The following is a 12,845-nucleotide window of genomic DNA, read 5'->3' as shown; positions in this document are numbered from 1 at the left end:
AGGAGGGACTAAGCGAGAAAGGGACAGCATACAACCAGAAAGCAAGAGTCAGCAGGTGTCAGGAAGTGAATGGAGATGAGGTGGGCAGGGAGGACTCCAGGATAACTCCCAGATTTCTCTTTCAGATGACTAGATGCATAATGGTTAGATAACAGGAAGGAAATTTTATGGGAGAAAAAAATAACATCTCTAGATAAAAGTTTCACAAAATTATTCTTTGGAAGAGATAAAAGAGGTAATAGAATTGACTCGTTCAACAAATATTTTTATAGTCATTATCTGTAGAAAATAGTTGTTACCTAAAGCTCGTTAGCTCCCTATGCAAGAAAGCAATTCGAGTGAGCCTTAAGTCTTTCAATTTAAGAAGAAATTTGATGTTATTTTGAGGAAGTCTCTAAGAGCCTTAATGGTTCTCTAATTTCAGGAGCTAGAGAGTTTCCCTTTTTGAACCTAGAGTCAACTACACTTAGAGTTCATCTTGAGGGAACCATACCTGTGGAGTTAATTAAGGTAAATAGGTTGGCAAGGACTTCAGCCAACTACTCAAGCAAGATCAAAATATTTCTGTCAGCAAAGATTTTCTTCTGGAGCTCCTTTCAGTCTTGAAAGACTGGACTTTTTTTAGAGTTGACGAAAATAATGAAGTCTGGCTATGGAGAACACTGGAGACAACAAAATGCAGAGATACAGAGTTGAAATTGAGATGATTGGTTTAGTACTCACTCCATGCATATGATTTTGAATTTCCTTGTACTGAAGTAACACCAAAGATAAAGTCACAAATCCATATGGCTGGTGTCCCTGAGGTCGAGCACAAAATATTCCAGAATAGTTTATGTAATTTAATTTTTGTAAAGGATATGTTGTTTTTAGAAGAACTGTAACTAAAATGAGTCTTTGGATGACCTGATCTCTTGTTATATTTGAGATAATATCTTGACAATATGGCTTGGAATTTTCTTCTTTCTGATCTCTTTTATGAAGCAAGAGATAAAATAACTTCTTCTTGAATAGTCCAGCAACATAAATACTATAACCACAGTTTGTTAATATTATAAATAGTTATTTTTTAAGACTTGCAGAATAAAATATGTGCTATAAATTCTTCGTTATCATAAATTTACTTACTCACTTCAGTTTAGCCTTATCCCTAAAATCTCACTGATTGAGTTATGTGTAGGGACAGATACAAGGACAATTTTGAAAGTTCAGATTAAGTTTAAGGGAAAAATATTTACTTTCCACCAGTCTAAAATATCCAACTCAAGGTTGTAGATAAGCTCTGAAGAGCTAATTCTTCAATCATCAATAATGCTGCCTCTGGTTGGAAATGTAAGTGAAAGTCCACAGATTTATGCCACAGCCTGCCATTTACCATTATTGGACTGTGATTATAAATGAGTTTGACCAGATATTTTCCTCTTTGATTCAGACAGTTATTCCTGGAGAAGTGCCTTAAAAGGAAGAATCTGACAATTGCTGTTTTCTGATAGATGGAGCGCTGGTGGAACTGCTGCCAATCCTGGCATTCAAGTCCCTTGAAATTATGTCAGCTAACGCATACTTAGAAAACATAAAGTTCAGAAGGCTGCCAAATTACCGTATGATTTGAAGTATCAGTATGTACATTGCAGGAAAAACGTATGTGTTAAAACCCAAACCAGCCTTGTCAGGAGCCGGATTAGGCCATAAATTCCATAGCCTATAAATTTAATTTTTACTCAGTAAGTGCCTTCTATGGGCTGGCCACCACGTGAGAAGTTTTCATTACAAAGTATCTCCATTCATCTCTGCAACAATCCTTTGAAATAGTCACTGTGGTCTCCCGTTTACAGACGAAGAAGAGCTGAAGTCCAAAGTCATCCTTCTTATATTTGTTGGTGCCAGGATTTACTCCAGGTCTTCTGACAATAAATCTACCCTTTGGCATTATACCATTCTCCCTCCTAAAACTTCAATTTCAGGATATCAAGCTTGGTGTGTTGATCTGAGTTCATCATTTTCCTCCCCAATTAAGCTCCTTCTGTTTAAAACTCACTGTCCCTCTTGTCTCCATGACCAACCAACTGTCAGTTCCTATGAATCCTGTCTTCAAATTCCTTGCTATTCAGTGTACTCCTTGGGCCAGCGTCATCGGTACCACTTGGGATCTTGTTATAAATGCAACATCACAGGCCCCACTCAAACATACCAAACCAGAACCTGCATTTTTATAAGATCCCCAATGATTCATACAATGAAGTTTGAAAAGTATGTCTCTAGGCTAAGTGACCCCTCTCCATTCCTGCTACCACCATTAATCAGCAGGTTCCCAGTGTCTCTGATCCAGAGTGTTTAATAATCCCTTAACTAGTCTTCATCCCTTTGGGTCTCTCCCTAATTCTTCACCACCCAATTCCTATTCATAAACCAGCAACATGTTGACTTTTGCAAAGAAAAAATTGAGTCACTCTCCTCCATCCCCTGACTCAAAAGCCTCCATTCACTCCTCAAAACCTATGAAAAATAATAACAATATTTAACAATGACATACTTTGTGCCATATCTAAGTTCTTAACATAAACTAACTCTTTTGCTCCTTACATCAACTATGAAATTGGTACTATTACGTCCATTTTAGAGATGAGAAAACTGAGACTGAGTGAAGTTAAATAACTTGCCCAAGGTCATGAAACTAGTAAAGAGCAAAGGCAGGATTAAACCTCCCCCAGACTCTTCAGGCTGGAGTCAAACGTCCTCCACAGTTACATTAAAAATGAAGGGAGGATTTCTGTCCAAGCATCTACTCTTTGCCAGAAACTTAGCTAGAAATGTCCACTTGACTGTCCCTCACAACAACCACACAGCAAGGTTTTTGGTGTTATTATTCCAGTTTTTACAGATGAAACTAGGAACTAGAGAAAACTGAAGAACCAAAGTTCAGTTAGCTCCAGGTAAATATAATTCCTACTCTATAGTTTTACTATTCCTTCCACATTGGAAGTGTTCCCTATATCTTTGGGTGCCCAGATTTGACTATCTTTTAAGACCAGTATAAATCTTACACACAAATTTTTCCCCTTTCCTCCAATTTAGAAATATTCTTACCTTCCTCTGAAAACTTAATATATCTTTACCTCCTTTTTCCTTTGGTGCTACTTTCTATTTTTTATGGTTATCTCTGTATGTATAATGAGGTTTATGTATGAGCATTTTTAGAATACTGGACTCTACTTCCATGCAGTAACTCTGATTATTGTTCCTGAAGTTTTAGAAGATTAATCTAAGGAGACAAATTATATTAGAACCATGATATCAATAAAATTTACATAAATGCATGAACAGAAAAAATATAAGTGTGATCATTCAGAGTTGAAATAAGAGTTATTATCCTGGATAAGGCAGAATTTGAAAAACAGGCAAAAATTTACATTTACTATTTAATCTCTTCCTACAAAATCAAGCAAATCCCTGTTATGAATTGATTTTCATGCAAGATGTTTTCTGGATTTTTCACCAACTCATCAGTTATTTTCTGTCTCTTTGCTTACATCTTTCATTCTCTTATATTTTTCCTGACAGCTATCACCTATAACAAACAATCCTTTCGGATAGCTCCATTCTGATAATTCCAAAATTACCTCACTATAATTCCAACCTTTTCTTAATACCTGACATCAATCATTCCAACAAATAGCCCACTTTAGATTAAAAGAGGTATGAAGGATGGACATTGGGGAGGGTATGTGCTATGGTGAGTGCTATGAAATGTGTAAGCCTGATGATTCACAGACCTGTACCCCTGGGGCAAATAATACATTATATTTTAGTAATAATATAAATAAATCAAATAGATAAATAAATGAAGGGTACAAAGGGAAGAGAAGAGACTTGGTTTAAATATTCTCTTAAGGAATTTTGTTGTAGTAGTTCCTGCAACACTAAAAATCCATTGGCAAGTAAGTTTAGAAGTTTACCAACCCATGTTAATTATATTGGAATTTTTTTTTAAAAAGTTTATCAATCCATTATTTTTCCAAGATAAAGTCACATACTAGATTGTCAGCCAAATAATAAAATTTACACACTCCTATTTATACTTATTTATCATTATTACTAATATCCAACAAAGAGCTTTATAGTCCAGAGCTGAATGTACTTTTATAGCTCAATAAGTATTAGCATACTGGCAACAACCAAGAAACTTTCATTTCCTCTTTTACTGATGTTGACTCTTAAATCTAAATAAAGGTCAGTCTTAATTATTCCAGTAATTCCTTCTTTAAAAAGTGTACTTTAAAAAGCAGAGCTCTGAAGTGTATTTCCAAAGGTGTTCTAAGATTTACTTTAAGAGGAGGCTATAGTATGCAGCTTTAACCTAAATCCTTTTCAGAAAGAGCATCTCACACTTGTTCCCATGGAACATCTTATAGAACAAACTGTAAGGTATTTGTTTTAAGCCAAAGGAATCCTCAAAAGCCAAAAACAAACTTCAGACATATTGCATTTTTTTTTCTATTCTGCTCAGAAGATAATTGGAGCTAAGTGAAGTGTCATACACAGTGTCATAAACCACAAAAGGCCTTGGAGTTTATATCATTTAATGGCGCTAGAATATATATCCCAGGAGAGGGGGCCCCTTGACTTTTATTGTTCACTGCAGATGGTCCAGCATCTAGCACAAGCCTACAATTTAATATTTGCCTAACAAATACTTGTTGAGTAAATGAACAAACTCCCTTCATTTCACAGATGAGGAAACTGGAAGCCACGCAGTCAAGTGACCTAACCAAAGTGGCACAGTAACTTTGAAGCTGTCCCAGCACTAGAACTTCAGGCTACAATCCCTCATTTGGTATCGTTTCCACTGGTTGCAACATAAGCGAATGCAGGCGTCAGGTAGAGAGAGAAAGAATTGAAAGCATGAAAATAAAATAGAAGCTTGGAGACTTTTTTCCAATATTTCATCAGAGGCCAAAAACAAAATTGTAATTGTAAATAGCATTGGGAAGGCAATAATTTTTTTTTTTTTTTTTTTAAAACTTTATTTTTTTTTTTATTTTTTTTTTATTTTTTATAAACATATATTTTTTATATACATATATTTTTATCCCCAGGTCTGTGAATCACCAGGTTTACACACTTCACAGCACTCACCAAATCACATACCCTCCCCAATGTCCATAATCCCACCCCCTTCTCCCCAACCCCCTCCCCCCGGCAACCCTCAGTTTGTTTTGTGAGATTAAGAGTCACTTATGGTTTGTCTCCCTCCCAATCCCATCTTGTTTCATTTATTCTTCTACCCACTTAAGCCTCCATGTTGCATCACCACTTCCTCATATCAGGGAGATCATATGATAGTTGTCTTTCTCTGCTTGACTTATTTCGCTAAGCATGATACGCTCTAGTTCCATCCATGTTGTTGCAAATGGCAAGATTTCATTTCTTTTGATGGCTGCATAGTATTCCATTGTGTATATATACCACATCTTCTTGATCCATTCATCTGTTGATGGACATCTAGGTTCTTTCCATAGTTTGGCTATTGTGGACATTGCTGCTATAAACATTCGGGTGCATGTGTCCCTTTGGATCACTACATTTGTATCTTTAGGGTAAATACCCAATAGTGCAATTGCTGGGTCATAGGGCAGTTCTATTTTCAACATTTTGAGGAACCTCCATGCTGTTTTCCAGAGTGGCTGCACCAGCTTGCATTCCCACCAACAGTGGAGGAGGGTTCCCCTTTCTCCGCATCCTCGCCAGCATCTGTCATTTCCTGACTTGTTGATTTTAGCCATTCTGACTGGTGTGAGGTGATATCTCATTGTGGTTTTGATTTGTATTTCCCTGATGCCAAGTGATATGGAGCACTTTTTCATGTGTCTGTTGGCCATCTGGATGTCTTCTTTGCAGAAATGTCTGTTCATGTCTTCTGCCCATTTCTTGATTGGATTATTTGTTCTTTGGGTGTTGAGTTTGCTAAGTTCTTTATAGATTCTGGACACTAGTCCTTTATCTGATATGTCGTTTGCAAATATCTTCTCCCATTCTGTCAGTTGTCTTTTGATTTTGTTAACTGTTTCCTTTGCTGTGCAAAAGCTTTTGATCTTGATGAAATCCCAGTAGTTCATTTTTTCCCTTGCTTCCCTTGCCTTTGGCGTTGTTCCTAGGAAGATGTTGCTGCGGCAGAGGTCGAAGAGGTTGCTGCCCGTGTTCTCCTCAAGGATTTTGATGGATTCCTTTCGTACATTGAGGTCCTTCATCCATTTTGAGTCTATTTTTGTGTGTGGTGTAAGGGAATGGTCCAATTTCATTTTTCTGCATGTGGCTGTCCAATTTTCCCAGCACCATTTATTGAAAAGGCTGTCTTTTTTCCATTGGACATTCTTTCCTGCTTTGTCGAAGATTAGTTGACCATAGATTTGAGGGTCTATTTCTGGGCTCTCTATTCTGTTCCATTGATCTATGTGTCTGTTTTTGTGCCAGTACCATGCTGTCTTGATGATGACAGCTTTGTAATAGAGCTTGAAGTCCGGAATTGTGATGCCACCAACGTTGGCTTTCTTTTTCAATATCCCTTTGGCTATTCGAGGTCTTTTCTGGTTCCATATAAATTTTAGAATTATTTGTTCCATTTCTTTGAAAAAGATGGATGGTACTTTGATAGGAATTGCATTAAATGTGTAGATTGCTTTAGGTAGCATAGACATTTTCACAATATTTATTCTTCCAATCCAGGAGCATGGAACATTTTTCCATTTCTTTGTGTCTTCCTCAATTTCTTTCATGAGTACTTTATAGTTTTCTGAGTATAGATTCTGTGTCTCTTTGGTTAGGTTTATTCCTAGGTATCTTATGGTTTTGGATGCAATTGTAAATGGGATTGACTCCTTAATATCTCTTTCTTCTGTCTTGCTGTTGGTGTAGAGAAATGCAACTGATTTCTGTGCATTGATTTTATATCCTGACACTTTACTGAATTCCTGTATAAGTTCTAGCAGTTTTGGAGTGGAGTCTTTTGGGTTTTCCACATAGAGTATCATATCATCTGCGAAGAGTGATAATTTGACTTCTTCTTTGCCGATTTGGATGCCTTTAATTTCCTTTTGTTGTCTGATTGCTGAGGCTAGGACCTCTAGTACGATGTTGAATAGCAGTGGTGATAATGGACATCCCTGCCGTGTTCCTGACCTTAGCGGAAAAGCTTTCAGTTTTTCTCCATTGAGAATGATATTTGCGGTGGGTTTTTCATAGATGGCTTTGATGATATTGAGGTATGTGCCCTCTATCCCTACACTTTGAAGAGTTTTGATCAGGAAGGGATGTTGTACTTTGTCAAATGCTTTTTCAGCATCTATTGAGAGTATCATATGGTTCTTGTTCTTACTTTTATTGATGTGTTGTATCACATTGACTGATTTGCGGATGTTGAACCAACCTTGCAGCCCTGGAATAAATCCCACTTGGTCGTGGTGAATAATCTTTTTAATGTACTGTTGAATCCGATTGGCTAGTATTTTGTTGAGTATTTTCGCATCTGTGTTCATCAAGGATATCGGTCTATAGCTCTCTTTTTTGGTGGGATCCTTGTCTGGTTTTGGGATCAAGGTGATGCTGGCCTCATAAAATGAGTTTGGAAGTTTTCCTTCCATTTCTATTTTTTGGAACAGTTTCAGGAGAATAGGAATTAGTTCTTCTTTAAATGTTTGGTAGAATTCCCCCGGGAAGCCGTCTGGCCCTGGGCTTTTGTTTGTTTGGAGATTTTTAATGACTGTTTCAATCTCCTTACTGGTTATGGGTCTGTTCAGGCTTTCTATTTCTTCCTGGTTCAGTTGTGGTAGTTTATATGTTTCTAGGAATGCATCCATTTCTTCCAGATTGTCAAATTTATTGCCGTAGAGTTGCTCATAGTATGTTCTTATAATAGTTTGTATTTCCTTGGTGTTAGTTGTGATCTCTCCTCTTTCATTCATGATTTTATTTATTTGGGTCCTTTCTCTTTTCTTTTTGATAAGTCGGGCCAGGGGTTTATCAATTTTATTAATTCTTTCAAAGAACCAGCTCCTAGTTTCGTTGATTTGTTCTATTGTTTTTTTGGTTTCTATTTCATTGATTTCTGCTCTGATCTTTATGATTTCTCTTCTCCTGCTGGGCTTAGGGTTTCTTTCTTGTTCCTTCTCCAGCTCCTTTAGGTGTAGGGTTAGGTTGTGTACCTGAGACCTTTCTTGTTTCTTGAGAAAGGCTTGTACCGCTATATATTTTCCTCTCAGGACTGCCTTTGTTGTGTCCCACAGATTTTGAACCGTTGTATTTTCATTATCATTTGTTTCCATGATTTTTTTCAATTCTTCTTTAATTTCCCGGTTGACCCATTCATTCTTTAGAAGGATACTGTTTAGTCTCCATGTATTTGGGTTCTTTCCAAACTTCCTTTTGTGGTTGAGTTCTAGCTTTAGAGCATTGTGGTCTGAAAATATGCAGGGAATGATCCCAATCTTTTGATACCGGTTGAGTCCTGATTTAGGACCGAGGATGTGATCTATTCTGGAGAATGTTCCATGTGCACTAGAGAAGAATGTGTATTCTGTTGCTTTGGGATGAAATATTCTGAATATATCTGTGATGTCCATCTGGTCCAGTGTGTCATTTAAGGCCTTTATTTCCTTGCTGATCTTTTGCTTGGATGACCTGTCCATTTCAGTGAGGGGAATATTAAAGTCCCCTACTATTATTGTATTGTTGTTTATGTGTTTCTTTGATTTTGTTATTAATTGGTTTATATAGTTGGCTGCTCCCACGTTGGGGGCATAGATATTTAAAATTGTTAAATCTTCTTGTTGGACAGACCCTTTGAGTATGATATAGTGTCCTTCCTCATCTCTTATTACAGTCTTTGGCTTAAAATCTAATTGATCTGATATAAGGATTGCCACTCCTGCTTTCTTCTGATGTCCATTAGCATGGTAAATTCTTTTCCACCCCCTCACTTTAAATCTGGAGGTGTCTTCGGGCTTAAAATGTGTTTCTTGGAGGCAACATATAGATGGGTTTTGTTTTTTTATCCATTCTGATACCCTGTGTCTTTTGACAGGGGCATTTAGCCCATTCACATTCAGGGTAACTATTGAGAGATATGAATTTAGTGCCATTGTATTGCCTGTAAGGTGACTGTTACTGTATATGGTCTCTGTTCCTTTCTGATCTACCACTTGTAGGCTCTCTCTTTGCTTAGAGGACCCCTTTCAATATTTCCTGTAGAGCTGGTTTGGTATTTGCAAATTCTTTCAGTTGTTGTTTGTCCTGGAAGCTTTTAATCTCTCCTTCTATTTTCAATGATAGCCTAGCTGGATATAGTATTCTTGGCTGCATGTTTTTCTCGTTTAGTGCTCTGAAAATATCATGCCAGCTCTTTCTGGCCTGCCAGGTCTCTGTGGATAAGTCAGCTGCCAATCTAATATTTTTACCATTGTATGTTACAGACTTCTTTTCCCGGGCTGCTTTCAGGATTTTCTCTTTGTCATTGAGACTTGTAAATTTTACTATTATGTGACGGGGTGTGGGCCTATTCTTATTTATTTTGAGGGGCATTCTCTGAACCTCCTGAATTTTGATGCTTGTTCCCTTTGCCATATTGGGGAAATTCTCCCCAATAATTCTCTCCAGTATACCTTCTGCTCCCCTCTCACTTTCTTCTTCTTCTGGAATCCCAATTATTCTAATGTTGTTTCGTCTTATGGTGTCACTTATTTCTCGAATTCTCCCCTCGTGGTCCAGTAGCTGTTTGTCCCTCTTTTGATCAGCTTCTTTATTCTCTGTCATTTGGTCTTCTATATCACTAATTCTTTCTTCTGCCTCATTTATCCTAGCAGTGAGAGCCTCCATTTTTGATTGCACCTCATTAATAGCTTTTTTGATTTCAACTTGGTTAGATTTTAGTTCTTTTATTTCTCCAGAAAGGGCTTTTATATCTCTCGAGAGGGTTTCTCTAATATCTTCCATGCCTTTTTCGAGCCCGGCTAGAACCTTGAGAATTGTCATTCTGAACTCTAGATCTGACATATTACCGATGTCTGTATTGATTAGGTCCCTAGCCTTCGGTACTGCCTCTTGTTCTTTTTTTTGTGGTGAATTTTTACGTCTTGTCATTTTGTCCAGATAAGAGTAAATGAAGGGGCAAGTAAAATACTAAAAGGGTGGCAACAACCCCAGGAAAATATGCTTTAGCCAAATTAGAAGAGATCCAAAATCGTGAGTGGGGAGAAAGGGGATAAAAAGAGGTTCAAAAAGGAAGAAAGAAAAAAGAAAAAAAAAAAAAAAAAAAAAAAAAAAAAAAGAAAAGAATTTTTTTTAAAAAAGAAAACACCTAAGAAAAATGTAAAAAAATATATATATATATTAGATAAACTAGTAAAAAATCGTTAAAAAAGAAAAAGGTAACAGTTAAAAAAAAAAAAAAATTTTACCCGAAGGCGAGAAAAAAAAAAAAAAAATGAAAAAGAAAAAATTAAATTAACTGCAAGACTAAAAAAAATCACAGGAAAAAAGCCATGAGTTCCGTGCTTGGCTTTCTCCTCCTCTGGAATTCTGCTGCTCTCCTTGGTATTGAAACCGCACTCCTTGGTAGGTGAACTTGGTCTCGGCTGGATTTCTTGTTGATCTTCTGGGGGAGGGGCCTGTTGTAGTGATTCTCAAGTGTCTTTGCCCCAGGCGGAATTACACCGCCCTTACCCGGGGCCGGGGTGAGTAATCCGCTCGGGTTTGCTTTCAGGAGCTTTTGTTCCCTGAGCGCTTTCCGTAGAGTTCCAGAGGACGGGAATACAAATGGCGGCCTCCTGGTCTCCGGCCCGGAGGAGCCGAGAGCCCAGGGCCCCACTCCTCAGTGCGCCCTCAGAGAACAGCGCCCAGTTACTCCCGTCTGCCTGACCTCCGGCCGCGCTCCGAGCTCACCGAGCCTGCAACCGGTTCAAGGTAACACCGAGCTGCGAGCTTACTGTCGGCTCTGTCTCTGTAGCCGGCTTTCCCGTTCCAATACCCGCAAGCTCTGCGACACTCAGACACCCCCGATCCTTCTGTGACCCTGCGGGACCTGAGGCCACGCTGACCCCGCGTGGGCTTCGCTCCGGTTTAGCCTCTGGAGCGATGTCCCTCCGCGGAACAGACTTTTAAAAGTCCTGATTTTGTGCGCGGTTGCTCCGCCGCTTGCCAGGAGCCCGGGAAGGCAATAATTTTTAAAATTTTTTTTTAATTAAAATTCTTCCAAGACCAAACAAACAAAACCCCACCTGTCTGACTGATGGCCAAAAGAGCAATTACAGGGATTTTTTTTAAGTCAGTTTTTAATAATAGAAAAGTAGTCCATATAAGGAAACAAGGAAGCTAACAAACATTGCAGGTTAGCTATAAAACTGAAAACTAGACCAAATATAATTTGAGAAAGACTTTGAAAAGGACTCCAAAGGCAATAAAACACTTTTTATGATACTTTTTTTAAAAAACTGGGCTGAAGAATCTGAATAACAATTTAATGATCAGGGTCTAAAATAGGTACACTTATCAAAAGATCAGATAGCAAATTGGGTAAATGAATCTTTTCTCTTGGTCTTCCTGAGGGGGAAAAAAAAGGCCAGAAGGGAGGTTCTTGCACCATAAATATTTTTGAAACATACAAGTCAGGCCTACTGTATCAAATAATGGCAAATGTCAGTGAGTGAGCAGGAAAGGGACAAAGAGGTTTCAATGTATATAAAGTACATATTTATGCAACTGAGGAGGAAAAGCTACCCTCAAACCTCTATCAGGACACCATACCTACACAGGGAAAGGACACAGAAATTCCTTAAAGGAATCTGCCTCGATATGATGCTGCAGCCAAAAATTCTACTAACATACTATTAAAGAGCATCAGGTAAAGGGAAACAGGCAGAAAACTCACCTATTTCTATTTAGAACTGTGGCTTATCCATGCTAGAAGAAAACATACATTTCTGACTACTGGTGTTAAGAATAATATAATTCTCTGGTGGCTTAGTTAAGCAACTCCCATGATCTTAGGGTCCTGGGATCAAGCCCTCATCAGGCTCCATGATCAGCAGGAAGTCTGCTTCTCCCTCTCCTTCTGTCCCTCCCCTCTGCTTGTGCTTTTTCTTTCAGACAAATAAATAAAATATTTTTTAAAGTATAATATAATAGAACTATACTGGAAAAAGAAAAAAAAGAAGGACTCATGGTCAAGGAGACTATGTAGAATATCAAGGCAAAGTTTATGCTCTTGAGAGTTGTACTTAACCTAGAAATTCCACAATCTCTCTGGGCAGTCTATTCCTGTATGTGGATGTAGCTACCATTTTACTAAGCACTTCATCACGCGCCAACCATTGTGTTAACCAATTTATAGCCATTAAATTCATAATAAATTTATATCTCAATTTCATATCTCTTTTAAACTTCAAACTAATATGAACATGGAAGTATTATGATCCCCCACTTTAAAGATAAATAGACTGAGGTTTATATAGATTAAAAATGTGTCCTTTTCACGCCACAGATAAGAGTCTGGATATGAACTGTGACTGGTCAGACTTCTATATTGAGGTTTTATCCAACCTACCCTCAGTTTTCCAAAGTAGGAACAGGTCTCCCACACCAGACCTGCACAAATCTTGCTAACATCATGTAGCCTACTCCTGTTCTCTTCTGAAAATGGCCCCATCTGCTATGCCCTTGGCAGGAATCTATCCAAAGTGGATCCACAAGTATGGCAGTGTGCAAGCAGCTGCAGTAGGAGCCAGCACCATTCCAAAGTGGTTCCTGCCCCAGGGAAGGGGAAGATAACCACTCACATCAGTTTGAATGTGGCTCCA

General features: G+C 38.1%; 1 long non-coding RNA gene across 4 annotated transcripts in view; it reads right to left on the bottom strand.

The window, feature by feature from the left end:
* Positions 1-12,845, bottom strand: part of LOC131812696 (uncharacterized) — a 362,864-nt gene that overhangs the window by 267,903 nt on the left and 82,116 nt on the right. The gene's annotated exons all lie outside the window — the stretch shown is intronic.

This window comes from Mustela lutreola, chromosome 12 (assembly GCF_030435805.1).
Source record: "Mustela lutreola isolate mMusLut2 chromosome 12, mMusLut2.pri, whole genome shotgun sequence".
In the NCBI taxonomy this organism is placed as follows: Eukaryota; Metazoa; Chordata; class Mammalia; order Carnivora; family Mustelidae; genus Mustela; species Mustela lutreola.
Note: the sequence above shows the minus strand (reverse complement) of the source record. Positions and strands in the feature narration are given on the sequence as shown.